The sequence below is a fragment of the Leptonychotes weddellii genome, chromosome 9 (genome assembly GCF_054177405.1).
Source record: "Leptonychotes weddellii isolate Sample4059 chromosome 9, ASM5417740v2, whole genome shotgun sequence".
NCBI classification, from domain to species: domain Eukaryota; kingdom Metazoa; phylum Chordata; class Mammalia; order Carnivora; family Phocidae; genus Leptonychotes; species Leptonychotes weddellii.
In genome coordinates, this window is record NC_138377.1 from 86241497 (window position 1) to 86259769 (window position 18273).

Consider the following 18273-nt stretch of genomic DNA (forward strand, 5'->3'; position numbering starts at 1 on the left):
TTACTAGATGGAGAGGCAGGGAGGCATAATATGTGTGTTGGAAAGGGGTGGAACTGTATCTAACGGTCCAAATTAACCATTAGCTTTCAATATACTATCAGAATCCATAGAAACAATTTTAGTTTTTTTCTTTCTTGAGTAGTTCTAGTTGTAAAGATTGACATTTTATGGCTTTTATTGTTTCCTAGATATCTTCAAACAATATCTTATTACTTTTAAATAGAATAAAACTCATTGTATTTTACAATTACTATGTAAGCTTACAGATTCCTTTTATAAGTCTAAGATACATTATGTGATTTTAGTGATTTTGTTTTTCCTACCTCTTTAAATATTTTGCTAATTCCATCATCCTAGGTATTACTTCACCATTGCTAAACAAATATTCCCAACTATGCTTACCAAAAAAATCAAAATAAGAAAACATAAGAATGATTTAATTGCCTAGAAGGTTAATGCAATAATGAAATAAATCATCACTATGCATTATCTTTCACTTTTCTTATCTTTCAATTTTCTTATTGTTTTGCACAAAATATTGCATCAACTTTCAAAAACGTATGATTGAAGACATCATCCTTGCAGTCTGCAAAAGAAAAAACTTTACCTCTACCCTTTTATGTTGCAGTACCTGGGAACCTGGGGATTAAACTAACAAAAAACAGATTAACAGGAGGAAAAGCACATAATTTTTATTAATATTTATATACACGGGAATTCACAAAAAAGAAGTCAGTCTCAAAGAAGTGGTCAGATTCAAGGTCTTATATACCATTTTAACAAAGGAAAGGGGATTAGGGCTTTGAGAGACAATAAATCATGGAGAACTAGAAAATACATGGGAGAACGAATGGAAGATAAGGGTTATTCTCATTAGGTCTGTTTATGCAAACTCATCTTGGTATTAACGCTCCATCTCGAGTAGCAAGAGTCACTCTCCCTTTCCTACTACAAGGGGGGAAGAACATCTTCACAAAGGGATATTTATGACTGGCTTTTAGGCAAATAACAGGAGGACAGAAAACAGTTTTTGTTTCTGTTAATTCTAAATTGCAGTCCATTCAAAATAATCCTTAGGTCAAAGTGGCGTATGTTAGCACAGAATATCCTGATCTACTTCATCTGTCTTTAGTTTTCACTGAATATAGTTAAGAACTCAGAACTTTTATTTTCTGCCCATTATGGAACAGAAGAAAACTGGCAGAGGCCACATTTCACAATTTAGATGAACCTAAAAATGAATGCAAAGATAGACAGCAAGCACCTTAGACTTTAATGATGAAATTTGGGAAATCTCAGACTGAATCTTCAGAGGAGAGTAACTTGGTACAGTTCATAAGTGGACAAGTGTTGAATGCAGGAATATATGAAGGTGACTAGAAGGAAATAGATGATGTGGAAATTTTTCAAATTCATTGGATTGGTTATGTTAATTGGTATCTACAAATCTAGAACTGAAAATATCTTGCAATTATGAAGCAAAGAAGATGGCCAGCCTCCCTTCAACAAAATTAAGAACCCTCAAAAGTTTCAAAAAATTCTTTAAGTATTGCATTTAATGATGCACAGGCAAAAAAGCCCGGAATGATAAGCTAGAACGTAGCAGAAGTATTTTAAATCTCAAATCAGTATTTACAAAATGGATACATTCCAGGTTCACATGACAGCTGATAAGTAGTCACATTCAGAGTGACTGATTTCACGTACATATACCCTCAAAACCTGGAAAATGTACATAAAAATCTGGGCAACATGGGACAGTGAAACATCCTAAGCTTGAAAGATGTAAATCTACACAGAGCATCAGAAAAGGAATAAGAGCAGAACCAAGATTAACACAAGAATTACAAGAATGGACAAAAGAATTTAAAATTTCTGTCAGAAATACAACTTGTGACAAAATTTTTATAAGTGTAGAACTGGCTTAGTATTACCCAGCAAGAAATTTTCTTGATTTGGCAATATCAGGAAGAATAGGGTTGAACTTCTATGGATTTTCACAAATGGGAAGCAAGAAAAGTCAATTGCACATAATCTGGACTTCATACATATTTGATGATTCTTACTGTCCTAAGAAAAACTAGTTTTTCTTCTCAGCTCAATGCATTCTCAAGCATAAATGAATTTCAAAAACCCTTGCAGGGGCACCTGGGTGGCTCAGTCGGTTGAGCAACCAGCTCTTGATTTCGGCTCAGGTCATGAGATCAGGGTCCTGGGATCAAGCCCCGTTCTTAGCAGGGAATCTGCTTGAGGATTCTTTCTCTCCCTCTCCCCCCACTTGTGCACTCTCCCTCTAAAAATAAATAAATCTTAAAAAAAGAAAAACCTTGCATAAATTAACATGAAGAGGGCCATATTATAAAATGAGACTACAGGAGAGGTAGATACACTCATTAAGAGGGTCAGAACCTATACTTGCAAAGGAATGACTTGAAAATGATGAACTATGATTGATAATAGTGCAGATAACTCTTTCAGTGTATGGGGAAAGCTTCAGTTACCAAGAAGAATCTTCCTCATACAACTAGGAAAAGAACGTGCAGGAACTAGGAAGAGAATTTTGTCTAACCCTTCAACCACAACGTTTTTTTGCACAGATCCTCAAAGTGGGAAGACTAAAGGAAGATGTTCTTTGCGTGCATATAAAAACTTAAAAAGTGTGCATATTCACTGTAGGGGTGGTATGCAATTAGATGCATGATATGTATTTGTTTTTCATGTCTCAAGATATATACAAAGAGACTGTTTAAATTCTAATTAAAAGCTCTAATGAGTTGTTTTATATTATCCCTTTATTCTTCTATAAATTATATAATGAAAATTATATAAAATAATTTAAAATGTAAAAAAAAAAATGAAATAGTTCCTTTAAATCTACATAGTGAATAGCGATAGCTATTTTTCCTGGTATAATGATAGTTAAAAGAGTCCTTAAAAGAAAATTGCTTTGTAGAAATGAACAGAAATTCCAAACACACGTTTGATACAAATTACCAAGTAAATCATTATTTATATCTTTAAAATAACCTGACTGAAAAATCAAATTTTTGAGTCCTTTGAAGCAGGAAAAGATAAACTATCCAGGACTATATATTTAATTAGTGAACATGTCATAAATAAATATATCTCACCTTTCAAAAGTTACTTTTGAAATGTAACAAAATGTTGTCAATAATCTCCAATTTCCTGTCACCTAAAACTATAGTTTACTTTCTATTTACCAAAATTGTTATTCCATTCAGATACATCCCCTGTTGAATTTGTACAGAAAAAAAAAATCTTGGTATGGTTCTAAATGTTCTCTTGAATAAATAAAGCAAGTGTGGGAGAAGAGTGTACAAAAATTATCTATTCCTTTCCTTTGCTTTCCTCTCCCCTACTAAAAAGGCCAATTCTGAATAGGAAAACACTGGACTAAAGAAGCAAGACTGGAATAGATAGCTTAACTGGTACGAATGGGTTGAAGTGGGGATGCTGAGATTTGTAGTTCTCCAACATTTAACTCCCTCAGAACTTTCCTATTAATCACAGCTCATTACCACTACAAGGGCCCTAAGCAAACTTTCAAAGAAGGCAAAGTCTCTGACAACTGCTTTCTAAGCCTCCTCTCCCCTAACCAGCCTAGGCTCTGATGCCAAAGGGTAGCAGCAACTCCAAGTTCCCTAAACTAAGTTGGTCCTGTCCTCCAAAACTGCTCCTTTCCTTCACATCCAAACACCCATTTCTAGGGGACTGCTCCCAATGATCTCATTATCAGATTACTGCAGGTAAATTCATACCAATACCAATGCCAAAATATCACTCCCTACATTACTTGCTAATTGCAAAAGAAAAAGCTTAGCGTGCAAAGATAGTCTGTCACCATTTTATTGGTGAGATCAAATTTAGGATTACTAATAGGATAACAGATAACCCTCCTTTATGTTCCTTCTGATGTTGTATAATGTGAGGTACACTGCATGACTTAAGTATTCTTGCCAAAAATATTCAGCCTGATCTACACAAGCCTTCAGATCTAACTTCAAGTTTACAGAAAATACAGGGGATAGAAGGTACAATTTAAACCTAATGAAGAGGAAACTTAGTAAAATACAGAATGTGGGTTATTCTACAAGACTACTGGTAGCCTGGTCTCTACAAAAGGTCAATGTCATCCCAAAAAAAAGAGAGAGAGAGAGAGAGAGGGAACTACACTAAATTAGAAGAAACTAACAGAAGCAAATGTAATGCATGACTGGACACTGGTTCCAAAATAAGTGACTAAAAAGGACATTTTCGGGACAATGGGGAAAATGTGAATACATACTACATACCTATATTAGACTGTAGAGATTCTTCTTAAGTGTGATTACAGTATTGTAAAAGTATTGTACAGAAAATTGGTCTTACTCTTATATGACATCCATATAGACACATTGATAGAATTGTCGTATCTGCAATGTGCTCTGAAAATGTTCACCAAAATCATGTAAGATAGGCAGATAAAGGAAACGTGGCAAAATGGCAACACTTTAAAAACTAGGTGGTACATATGAAAGTCCAAATGGGCTATTCTTCAACTTTTCAATATGTTCGGGGGAAAAAAATAACATGAAAACTTCAGGAATAAAAAGTTGAAAACCTAAAAGTAAACTCTTAAAAACAAAAATGTAAAAGGAGCAGTTGAATAGTATTTCTTAAATTTTGTAGGTGAGCCTCCTTGCTTCTCCTCAGTCACCTTATTTCCACAAAAAAATGAAATATAGTGAATTGAGCACTGAATGAGGACTCAGAAGACCTAAGTTTCTAGAAATGGTTCTATCACTTCCTAGCCATGACCTCATTAAAGACGTCTCCCTGAGGCTCTCTTTCCTCATCTTTGAAACAGTTCCATAAACACAGACCAATGCAAAAGGGTCTTGAGGTACAAATCAAGCATATCAATGACAGATACAAATTCAAGATACAATTATAACGGTATTTGTACTGATGTTTTAAAACGTCAAGAGCACACAGCACTAACAATTCTCTAAGCAAACCAGTGCCTTCAATGGCATAGCAAGTTTCCACTTCTTAGCCTGAGTTGTCACTAATCCCCCAAGGCAGGACTTAGCACAAATGCTAAGAGGTGGCTTTTGCACTTTAAAAACTCTCTCCTAGGTTTCAATTTTATGTCTAATGGCACTAAAAGACGTCAAATTCTTCAGACCCAGTCCAAATCTGAAAACGATAAAGTTCACGTTCACAGAATTTTAAAAAAACAAATCTCTGCAAACAAAGAGAACCCCTGGGACCAAGGTCTTCCCGTGCTTGCAGAAGCGGGTTCACTTTGACGTTTCTCAACTCTAGCAGATTTCTCCTTAAAAGCCTTCAAACTTGAGCTAAGTTGGGAGGAACTCCCTCCATCTCTAGAGCTGGATAAAACCTCAGAGTGAGCTCATTCTTTCCGTCTCAGTAAGTAAAACCTGAAAGCTCGGTCAGTAAATTGTGTGTCCAACTCCACGTTTCTCCTCAGGGCCCTTCTGTAGACAATAACGGGACTTCTAGGGCAGAGCAGGGAAGTCCCTTTGACAAGAATGAGGGTGTGAGCGTGGGATGACTCGTCACCTGGGCGGGGGGGCGGGGGAGACAAGGGCCCTCGGGCCCGGGATGCCCGAAAGTTCGGAACCCCCTTCGGTCTCGGGCTACCATGAAGACACTCCGGGGAGCGTTGTTGTTTGGGAAGCATGGGTCCCCGCCAAACATCGGCACAAAATGTACGGTGGACCAAGGGAGTAGCAGAGAGAAAAGCCAAACCCAGGCTGGGGCAAACAGGCGCAAGGCCCTGCGAGGCGAGCTGGAGGAGGTGGAGAAGGCGGAGGAGGTGGAGAAGGCGGAGGAGGCGGAGGAGGCGGAGGAGACGGAAGAAGAGGCGGCGGAGGCCTGCGCGGCTCCGGCCTGCCGCACCGAGCCGTCTGCCGCGTCGCGCTGGGATCCCTCCCCCGCCGGGGCCGGCGCAAGATGGCGGTCCGGCCGCCGCCGCGCAGCCGGTCCCCTCCCCCGCGCCCTGGGCGCTCTCGGCAAACCGCGCCGGCCTCGACACCCCCGGCCCAGCGCCCCCGGAGTGAGGCGGCGCAGGCCGCGCGGGAGGGCCTCTGCCTGCTGCAGCGCGGGGCGGGCGGGGGCGGGGGGCGCTTACCGTGAGCGGAGCGGATCGGCCTGACTGGGGCCCTGAGGAGGAGGAGAAAGAGGAGGAGGAAAAGGAGGAGCACGAAAAACTACACAGCGGCGACGGCGGCGGCTCCCATTGCGGAGCAGCAGCTGAGCCGTGGGAAGGGGGGGGGGGTTCTCGTGGAGCCGGCGCGCTGCCTCATGGGTAGGCTCCGGGTCAGCCTCCGCGCGTCCGGGCTCCCTTTCTTCTCGCCGACGCGGGAGGCGGGCGCGGGCATGTGCGTCGCGTCACAGGCCTTCGAAGGCCGCGGCGCCCCGCCACGCGCAGGCTGCTGGCCAGGGCCCGGGCCTGGCGAGGCTGTGGGTGGCCACCTGCTTGCGGGCCCGCCCGGGGCGGCGAGCCCGAGGTCGGGGCTGCACCTCAGCCGAAGGCGTGGGAACGTGAGTTCCGGGTCCTCCCTGTGTGTAACAGCCAGTGCTCCGCACGCTTGGAAAGTAAGAAGGTCCAGGAAGAGAGGCGCCATTACAAAGAAATGCTGTGCCTGTGAGGGGCGAAGACATAAGCCAGAGGAGAAGCAGAGTCGGTTTCTTTTAATAATTGGCTAATTTTCCCATATTTGTTTCAAACATACGATGTCGCTTGTGTCTCCTTTAATTCCTAACTCTGCCATATGGATCCCTGTAATAACTTTTAAAAAAAATGTTAAATGCATTTTCGAGAACACTTAGCAAGATACTGCTTGTGTAAATAACTTGCTACACCTTATATTCTGATCTGTAAGGGAAGTTTCCTCTCCCAGTTGTCCTCACAACATCAGTCAGTCTTGCTTCCTTAGATCCTTAACACACACACCAATCGTTGCACAAACCCATCACTGAATTGAACTAATTCTTCCTATGTGAATTAGTTCCTTCTTTCTCATCCAGACAGCCCCCAGCTTTTCTATGGTGTTTAGCATTACAGTCACTTCCTTATTGGTTTACCACCCCCAGATCGATCTTACCAAAAGACCACTTAAATTATCCCTAGACCTGGAATGGCTATAGGTAACCATGACCTACTCCCTCCCAACGTGCCAGAGATAATCTATCCAGGTTTCTCTTTCTTGCTGGCCCTGCAAGTAAGCTTTACAGGAAAAGAGAATAATCAAAATAACAAACTGGAAATCTAGAAGTTCAAAAATCTTGCCGTATTCTTAAGTCATTATAGTTCAAATATAGTTCTAATGGTTTGCAAGGCATGTTATGGTAATGAAAATGAACTGAAGATTCACTCTGTGTTCTATAGTTTGGTCCCAGGTGTAGAGACAAACATCATGTTGTTAGACCCTAGAGCTAATTTAAATCGAGGGGATGATTCATGCCAACCAAACTTACTAGAGACTGATGTACAAACCAAAATTCAAATTTATTCCTTTTTTTTTTCTTTCTTTCATGAAAAGCATATCTGCCCCGAAGACCAGAAAACTCGGGTTGACACATTTTCACTCAAAGGAAACACTTACATGAGAAGCCAAATTATAAAAGATTTCCAATGAGTATGAAATCAACACACATGAAGTAATTTAGATGACTTTTTTGATGACTCCATCCTTAAAACTCCTCCCATGGCTTATAGAATATAACTCTCTTGGCTCTCTTGACTTCCTATCCACACTTTCCTATTTTAAGAGTTTCTCTTCCTCTGACTTGTCAATTTTCTGCCCCTTAACATTCTGTACCTACTCTTTAAGTATCCTCACACTACTTATTCTCCTTAAGTGAGGTCATGCTCCACACCCTTCCCTGACTGTAATGGATATAGGTGATTGCCCAGCTTCCATTTCACAGCTTCATTGTGTTCACCTATGTAATTTGGGTAGAATAACCACTACCCACCCCCAATTCCAAGAGTCCAGCCAGCCTAAAACTATTAGAATTACCCTTACCTCCCTTTGAACCAGTTTTTGTTTCAGAAACCAATCAGAGTGCAGCCCAGGATTTTTGTTTGACTGTGGGAAAAAGAGAAGTTCTTTCTCTGGATGATATAGCATTGGCATTAGAATGTGAATACTGGAAGAGCTACAACTTTTTTTTACTAAGGAAAGCCAACTGATAATAAAGCTAACAGGTGGAGGAGGAAGGGCTGGGTCAATCAATCATAGGGAAAGGAAGACAATCTCTGAGAGCATCATAAGCCTCCAGTTGAAACCCATTCTAAACCCTGTGCTACCTCTAGACGTCTCTGTTATATGAGTGAATAAATTCCATTTTCTGTTTAAGCTGAAGGGGTCCAGAATAAGCCTCTGTGACATAAAAATTATTTTTAGGCTGAAGGCATCTGAGTTTCTGAAATCTCTGATCTACCTAAAAGCAGAGCCTCCCAAAAGAACTCAATTGTCATAAATCTCCTCCCAGGGAGCAACCAGGGAAGATTGGCTCTTATCACCAGAGACAATGAGAATTGTCACCACACCTAGAGTCATTGTCACCAAACTATCATCTCTCCCATCTATTCTCCTAAGGGCCCATTTATCTTTCCTAAATGTCATTGTTTTCCAATAAGAGCACTCTTTCCCCCACCCCCCACCCCCCTTCCAAGAAGTCATTTGTTTTCATATAAGTGCCCTCTCCCCTCCCCTTCACCTATTAAAATGGTATTTAAGCCCCAAATTCTAACCACTCCTTTGAGTCACATTTCTTGGTAAACTCCTTTACCTTGTATGTGATTAAAATCTGTCTTTTCTCTTGCTAACCTGTCCTTTTGTCAGTTTAATTCACAAGCCCCCAAAAAGTAAATCTAAGAGGGTAGAGAAAAGTTCTCCTCCCTGACAAAGCCAATTTGAGTTGGGTTTTCTGTTTATTTACAAGTGAAAGCATCCTAACTGTGGTGGAGACAATGATAAATACTCACCATGGTACTTTCCTCTTGCATACCCAGGAAACCCACATTTCCTAGTTCCTTTACTTCTGTATCAGGCCATGGGACTGTATTTGGCCAGTGCAAGGTAGGCGGTGATTTCCCAATCTAAGCCTGACCCTTAAAACCTCCAGTGATTTATAGTTCCTTTTTGTTTTTCACATTTCAGTCAGTCGGATATGGAAAATTCTGAGGAGCCAGCGGATGGCAGTAACATCAGATGGAAGGACCACAGGTCTTAATAATTGCACAAGAGCACATCTAATACACTGATCCTCATTGTACTGATTAGAGCAAAACATAAACCTTTACTGAGTTATGACTGAGATTTGAGGGTTGTTTGTCACTAAATCATTAACCCTGATTAATAATAGAAATAGTGGCCTACTGTAACAAAAAATCCAAAATATGTGGCATTAGTTTAGTATAGCAGTCAGGTGGGAATTAAGGAACCGTGTAGTAGGCTGGATAACCAAAGATCCATATTAGGCAGTGGCTAAACTATTGTCTACAATACCTTAGAAGGCAGATCAGTACAAGCACATATTTTCTAGCTCTAAGGGAAGAGTTCTGAAAATATTAATAGTAGATGTTGGTGATTTTTTTATATGATTTGTGAAATACTACCAGAAAGAGATTAGCATGGAACAGAATTAACCAGTTTACAAAAAAAATGAAAGAAAATAGAGAGAATCCAGCATTTGGGCCACCTTGCAGAGTTTGAAAACACAATACTTCTAGATTCCAAAGAGAAAGAGCTATATTTTAAAAGGCTTTGAGCAAGGAAGAGCCTCAGTAGGATTTGAACAGAATGACTCAGCCTTTAGGAAAAGATCAAATTATACATGTTGTTTCAGATAGTATCTATTGTTTCAGATAGCCTCAAAGAAGCAGCTACTACTTTTTCCCCAGGTTTATTGATGTATAACTGACAAAATTGTATATAAAGTATACATGATGATTTGATACACATATCCATTGTGAAATGATTACCACAAAGGTTAGTTACCACATCCATCCCCTCAAATAGTTACAGTCACTTTGTATGTGTGTGGGAGACAGCTTAAAATCTACTCTCTTAGCAAATTTCAAGTGTACAATACAGTATTAGGCTATACATTAGATCCCCAGAACATATAATTGAAGAGGCAGCTATTAAATTGAGAGAGAGAATTGATTAAGAAAGTAGAGAAATAAGGCAGCTTTTAGAACCATGTCACCCCGGGGGTGAATATTGTTGGTGCTTCAACCATTACTTTTGGATATCTATCCACCTTTTTTGGGTGCTCCCCTTTGCCACAAGCTCCACTGTGCCTTTACTTCCAACAGCCAGGATCTGCAACTCTTTTACAGGGGACTACCCTTAGGCTATTAGAGCCACTTTGCCTGCCTTCACAGAGACTGAAAGTACCTGGGAACTTATATGCCCATAAGACCAGCTCTTTTTTTTTTTTTTAAAGATTTTATTTATTTATTTGACAGAGAGAGAGACAGCGAGAGAGAACACAAGCAAGGGGAGCGGGAGAGGTAGAAGCAGGCTTCCCGCGGAGCAGGGAGCCCGATGTGGGACTTGATCCCAGGACCCTGGGATCATGACCTGAGCCGAAGGCAGTCGCTTAACCGACTGAGCCACCCAGGCGCCCCGCCCATAAGACCAGCTCTTAACCAAGGACTGATAAATGCAGGAGTGTGGATGCCCTAACTTCCTTGTCCTGGGTGAGAACAACTTTGAGGCATGACTTACACTCCAGAATTCCCCTGTAGGACCAGGCTGAAGTGACCTTCTGTAGTCTTTTGTCTAATGTACCCCTGCTGATGTGCATGTTAAGCTATTCTGCCAGCTCCAAAGCCACCCTTCTTACCTCATCTTTCGGGATACTGGGAGCCGGTATTCTACAGAGCCATTCTGGGCTTTGCCAGCTGTTCCCGGTTACATTTCGCCAATAGAGGGCCCTAGAGGGAGTCTGCAAGGCTGAAGGAGGAAGAAGGGCCTTGCTTTATGTTTCTGTCTTCATGAATCCAACAACAGTGACAACTCGTTCCTGCAGCAAAGGCTGAATCTACTTAACAGTTTTCCCAACACTTGCAGAACTAGTCTCATTGTACCCCCACAGAGATATCAACACCAGCTACCATCACCCCCTCCTCAGTAGTCTGGGTCCCAGCTCTATGGTACCTCTGCTCCAAGCACAGAGACTCCAGCACCAGGTGAGCAGTGCCCCTTTCTCAGAGGTCTGAGTTTCAGCTCCACGGGGTCATTCCCCCAAGCTTCTAAGTGTCTGTTATGGACTGCATATATGTGCCCCCCCAACCCCCCCTGACCCCTGCCCAATTCATGTGTTGAAGCCCTTACCCCCATTGTGCTGGTATCTGGAGACAGGGCCTTTCAGAAGTAACCTTGAGATCTCTCTCTCTCATTCATTCTCTCATTCTCGTTCTTTCTTCTTCTCTTTCTCTCTTTCTCTCTCCCTCTCCCTCCCCTTCTGTCCCTGCTCCCACCCCCCACCACTCCCTCAGGATACAGCAAGAAGGCTCATGTCTACAAGCCAGGAAGCAGGTTCTCCCCAGGCACTGAATCTGCCACAACTTGATCTTGGACTTCCCATCCTCTGGACTGTGGGAAAGAAATGTTTGTTGTTTAAGCCACCCAGTCTATGGTGTTTTTGCTATAGCAGCTCGAACTAAGACACTGTTAGTGATTCAAACCTCTTTGTTCCCTCAGCCCTAGAGGTGGTAGCTGCTTCCTGCAGTCTCCACCTCCATAATATTTAGTGTTATCTTTTTGCCATTAATAATTCTTTATTTTCAATTCTCTTTGTTAAAATAATTAGTATGCTCCCGTCTCCTAACTGGATCCCGAGTGATACACTTGGCTTCCTCTTCTTCCTTGTCTGGCTTTCCCCACTCTCATACAATTTTCTTAATAAGTCATTGTTCACAAATCCTCTTCTTAGGATCTGCTTCTGGGGAATTCAATCTAAAACAGTCGCAGAAAGAACTCTGGGTTCTTATTGGCATATTGAACTGACTGGAAACAAATGGATCAGAAGCCTACTACATTTTTGAGGAAGCTGTATTGTCAAAGTAACCATGCACCTAATCTAAAATCATTTTTAATTGTTAAAGTTGTAAAACCATCTTTGGTTGACCCCAGCCTCTCCAAGTATGAAATCTCTATAGTGTCCAGGAGAGTAAAGTCTCATTCAGATATGGCCATGGAAGATTATAAACAAGGAAAACTTTCCCAAGGGTAGAGCCAGAGGAAATGGAGAAAGAGAGTAACCTGGTTAACTTGTTGTGTTGACTTGACTGGGCTAAGGGATGTCCAGACAGCTGGTGAAACATTATTTCTGTCTATGAGAGTGTTTCCAAAAGAGAGAAGCATTTGAATCAATAGACTCAGTAAAGAAGATTGCCTTCACCAATGTGCGTGGGCATCATACAACCTGTTGAGGGCCTAAATGGAACAAAAAAGACAGAGGGAGAGTGAATTTACTCTCTCTGCTTGAGCTAGGATGTCCACCTTCTCCTACCCTCGGATATCAGCACTCTTGGCTCTTGGGTCTTTGGACTCAGATCAGGACTTACACCATCAGCTCCCCTCATTCTCAGCCTTCAGATTTGTACCAAATACATCACTGGCTTTTTGGTTCTCCAGCTAGGTATAGATACAGATACAGATATATAGAAATGAAGAGGGGTGCCTGGGTGGCTCAGTTGGTTAAGTGTCTGCCTTCAGCTCAGGTCTGGATCCCAGGGTCCTGGGATTGAGCCCCGCATTGTGCTCCCCACTCAGCAGGGAGTCTGCTTCTCCCTCTCCCTCTGCCACTCCCCCTGCTTGTGTGTGCTCTCTCTCTCTCTCTGCCAAATAAATAAATAATTTTTTTTAAAAATGAAGATACATATCTATATCTATTTACCACCTATTGGTAGTTTCTCTGGAAAACCCTAATGTAGAGAGTATCTCACCAAAAGAAGAATTAGAGGTTTAACACCTAACCAAGGAAACTTCTTCACCCCTGGTATAAAGGGCCTTCAAAATGTCTTGTAAGCAGGATTTCAGAATTGCTCTGAAGCTGTAACTGCGATGTCTCACATTCTGCTCCTTTCCTACCAAGAGTGTCTTTTGCAGCTATCCTCTTTCACTTCTACCATCCTATATTGGGTGTAAGTCTGGTGGGAGGAGTGGATTGCTTGTCTTCTTAGTTCATAGGTCACCAGACCAAGAAAAATCACATCCAGATCTGATGAAGAAATCTGTGCCCCATCTGGGACTTTAAGCTAGATGCAATGACTTGATGGGACTTTGGGTTATCTCCCTTGGAAAGAGGTTAGTGTGAGGGAGGAAAAGATAAATGGATATTTGGGACTAGAAGGGTGGATTAAAGACGGAGATAGGGCGCCTGGGTGGCTCAGTCAGTTAAGCAGCTGCCTTCGGCTCAGGTCATGATCCCAGGGTCCTGGGATCGAGCCCCGCATCGGACTCCCTGCTCAGTGGGAAACCTGCTTCTCCCTCTCCCACTCCCCCTGCTTGTGTTCCCTCTCTCGCTGTCTTTCTCTCTGTCAAATAAATCAGTAAAAAATCTTAAAAAAAAAATGGAGATAATCACTTACTTTCCTCCTCTGAACATTTCCCATCCCTTTTACATTCAATTAGCAGCATGTAACTTGTTCAGGCCAGTGGAATGTCACCAGAAGCGGTTTACGCCAATGCTACCGAAGTATGGTTCAGAGATCAGTATTGTTCCATGATTTATTTGTTTCTCATCCATAACAAGGTAAGTACAGCAAATGAAAATGTTTAGAAACTTTTATAGAAATTAGACATTCTCACAGCATCTTTATTGTCTTTTACAAAAGTAATAGTCTGCAACAGATTGGAAAGTTTTTAAAAAGTGGTCCTTTGCTACAGATAGTTTGAGAAGATGTGTGCTAACAACACTTCTAGCCCAGCCTCTAACACCTCTTTACATTCTTCCCAGACCTTTTTGTTCTTCAGTTGGTCATGTGCAGAGATCTACCAGAGTCCTTGAAGCCCTAGGAAACAGTGGAGGTACTAGGTAGAAGTAACCTGGGGTTTCTGAATGATTAATGGAACAGAAACACCCCCCCCGCAACAAACACATAAATATTCACTAGACTATAAGGTGAAAAATAAACTTTAATATGTTAAGTCTCTGGGATTTGGGGATTATTTTTTTGAGTACCTAGTATTAGTTATCCAAATACAGTTACTGAATTTTCCTATGACATTGACTTTTATCTCTATTTTCATGATTCCTGAATTTATATCTTCAAAGCACACCCCTCTCCAAAGCCTCAGAGCCATATACCTCATCATATACTTGACAATCCCATTTGGACATCCCACAGGACCTAAGAACTCAACATTTCTAACACTTAATCTACTATGCTCCCTTCTTTTTCTCTATTTTGTTTTGTTCAGCCATATCGGCATCCCTCCATCTGTCCAACCCTGAATCCTGGGAGTAACCCTCAGAAGGAGAACCTTCTCTAGTGTCCATCATAACCCATCAACCCTATACCAACTTCTGAAGGTTCTACCTTCTTCACATCTTTCCAATTCTTACCCTACTCTTGATTTCTAGTTCTTCTATCTCACTTGAGTGACAATATCTTCTATTGTACACTCCTGCAATTAATTCCTTCCAACATCATGAAACACCTTTCTAAAAAGCAAATCTAAGTATGTAACATCCATGCTTTAGAAATATATCCATTTTTTGCATTGGCCTTAAGACATAACTCATGCTCCTTAACATGGTGTGCTAGATACTATGGAAAAACTACTTCAATCTTCATTCTACTCTCCTTCTAATTGGAGATGATAGGAAGCTAAACAAAATAAAAGACCAAAAAACAACTAACTATATTCTCCATACAGCCTCTGATTTCTATTCCTCTAGCCCTTTTGCTAATATGGCAGTTCCCTGGATTTAATACCTTTCTATCTGAAATACCTAAAGTAGTTTCTATTTCTTGCACCACCACCTGACCAACTGACATGACATGCAAGGCTTTCCATGATCAAGCCCTGATTTCTCTCACCAACCTAATCTCATGATGCTCTTTCCTGCTGCCACTTCATACATATCCATCCGCATACATTGTAGTGGAGCCATTGTAGATGAGCTGAACTACCTCCTGGTCCTCAAATGTACCATGTTTTCCTTGTTCATGTTACTCCTCTTCAATTTTCTAACTCCTATTGATTCTTTAAGATTCAACTTGAACCTTACCTACTTGGGAAGCCTTCCCTGATATCTCTGCCCTCATCTGCCAGCTTGTAATAAAAGATTTCTCATTCTTTCCTTTGCCACCTAGCATGTGAGCCCCTACCTATGTCTGAGATAGTCCCCATTCTTATGGGACAGAGGCTTCCATCTCTATGGAAATTGAAGATGCCAGCTCCTTGCTTTCCCACTTCACCTGTAGTTAGGGAATGTGCACATGATCTAGGATCTGTCAGTCAGACATGACTACCCAAGATTATGAATCAGAAGCTAATGGCATGGTTTTCTTGAGAACTCTGACAATGTGTAGCAGGAGAGAAGGCACCTAAAACCAGTTTCTAGAGGCCGTAGTGCCAGTAGTTCTAGCAACAGAGGCGTGGGCAGCTTCAGCTGGAGTGTCTGCGCTACTGGCAATAACAATAATGTCTTCTCCAGCCTAGTTCTGTGGGATTTTAAAAGTTGTTCTTGGCTGCATGCACTCTGAGACTGATTTTTAAGGCTTCTAAGAGGCTATATACTAATGAATAGCTCCTTAATAGATTCCTTTTATGCCTAAATAAGCCAGAGTCTGTCTGTATGACTTAAAACCAAGAATTTTGATTTATATAATATCCTCCCTGCTCTCTCCTATTGCACATCATATGTAAGTTGAATTATTGCTCGGCAAATATTTCCTCCTGTATACTCCGGATATACTTTCCTGCTCTATTGGTGTTGGGCTTGATCATATGTTTTGCTTTGGCCAATGAGATGTCAGCATTTATAATTCGAAGAGGGGCTTAAAATACGCTCATGTGCTTGAGCTTTCCCTCCTGTGCTCCAGTGATGAGAAGAGCATGTCCCAGGTGGCTGGTGATTATTCAGCCTGGGCTACATAGTGAGACACATGGACAGACCACATACCTCAGTAGCCAATGGTGCAAAAATAAGGGACACAGAGAGCCTCCCTGAACCCTATCAGCATTGTTGAGCTCAGAACCTGGAGCCTGGAGTCTTAGCTAGCCATCCCACAGACTATAAGCAAGAGAATAAGTTTACTATTTTAAGTCACTGCATTCTTCTTTTCTTTTTGATTTCTTATTTTTTTTAATTGAGGTATAACTGACATAACATTATATTAGTTTCTGGTATACAACATAATGATTCAATACTTGTATATATTGCAAAGTGATCACAATAACTGTAGTTAATATCTGTTATCATACATAGTCACAAAATATTTTTTCTTGTGATGAGAACTTTTAAAATTTACTCTCTTAGCAACTAATGATGTAGTATTGTTAATTATAGTCACCATGCTATACATTATAACCCCATGACTTATTTATTTTATAACTGAAAGTTTGTACATTTTGACTCCTTTCACCCATTTAGCTCAACCCCCAATCTCTGCCTCTGGCCACCACCAATCTGTTCTCTGTATCTATGAATTTGATTCTTTGCCTGTTTGTTTAGATTTCACATATCAGTGAGATCGTGCAGTATTTATCTTTCTCTGTGTGACTTACTTCACTCAGCATATTGACCTCACCATCCATGTTGTCACAAATGACAAGATTTCATTCTTTTTTATGATTGAATTACATTCATTACATACATTTTTACATATATTACATCTATTTTTTATTTTTTTTAGGTATCTCCGTACTATTTTCCATGATGGCTGCACCAATTTGCATTCCTACTAACAGTGCACAAAGGTTCCGTTTTCTCTACATTTTCACCAACACTTGTTTTTTCTTATAATAGCCATTCTAAAAGATGTGATGTGGTATCTCATTGTGGTTTTGGTTTGCATTTTCCTGATGATTAGTGGTGTTGAACATGTTTTCATATACACATTGGCCATCTGTATGTCTTCTTTGGAAAAATGTCTATTCAGATCCTCTGCCCATTTTTTAATCAGATTGGTTTTTTGCTATTGAATTGTATGAGTTCTTTATATATTTTGGATATTAACCCTTTATCAGATTATGATTTGCAAATATTTTCTCCTATTCTAAGTGACTACATTCTTATGTAACATTGCATTTATAGCTAATACAGTATGTAATTAGTATTAATAGCTATAGTAGAAGTCTGCTTGTGTTGTAATTATTGTCTTTTTCTCTCTACTAAACTGTAAGCTTGTTGAGAGTGGAGACTGTGTCTTATTAGTCTTTACATTTTCGGTGATTATCACAAAACCTATACCAAGCCTCAGTGAATGTTTGATGAATTAATAGACAAGTAAATGAATGAATGAATGACAAACACTCTAAAAAACTGCATTTTTTTTTGTCCATTGTACCATTATAGGGAACTTACAGAACATTTCTTTATTAAATGATTTCTTCTTCAGTCAAAATTGGTAAAATTTAGGGATGCCTGGGTGGCTCAGTCGGTTAAGCATCTGCCTTTGGCTCAGGTCATGATCCTGGGGTCCTGAGATCGAGCCCCACATCAGGCTCCTTGCTCAGCGGGGAGCCTGCTTCTCCCTCTGCCTGCTGCTCCCCCACTGCTTGTACGCTCGCTCTCTCTCTCTCTCTGACAAATGGATAAATAAAATCTTTTTAAAAAAATTGGTAAAATTTATTAGATTAAGCTGGATTGAATTATTGCATGGTAATACAACCATACTTTCCTGAGACTACTCCTTTTTTATTTTACTTGGAATTTTGGGTCCTCCTTAATGAGGTAAAAACACAGGTTCAGCTCATAATAAATATGTTCAATGAATTTCATTTCAGTTTTCTTTCCATACTCATTAGTTACTGATTTACACACAAACTTCTACTACTTCTGTAGATAGTTTGTTACTTCCATTATGTATAGATTCTACTAGTTTCATTTTTAAATATTAAACAAATCCTTGTTTTCAAATTTGGACATATTTAGTAGTGTCTCACTGTTTCATGCACCAAATACCTAACTGATAGCTGAGACTTTGTGAAATGAATTTGGCATTTGTTGTATTAATAGTTTCCCGAGTCTGTAAAATTTTTTTTTTTT

General features: G+C 40.6%; 1 protein-coding gene across 15 annotated transcripts in view; it reads right to left on the reverse strand.

The window, feature by feature from the left end:
* Window positions 1-18273, reverse strand: part of ZNF280D (zinc finger protein 280D) — a 301459-nt gene that overhangs the window by 125561 nt on the left and 157625 nt on the right. For 9 of the 15 annotated variants that reach the window (XM_081831126.1, XM_081831121.1, XM_081831116.1 and 6 more), the window contains exon 1: window positions 6158-6327. The exons of 5 other annotated variants lie outside the window; for them this stretch is intronic. The gene's annotated coding sequence lies outside the window, so the exon portion shown is untranslated. Of the gene's footprint in view, window positions 1-6157; window positions 6328-18273 lie in introns of those variants that run through there. One more of the 15 variants, XM_006732967.2, reaches the window with a different exon arrangement.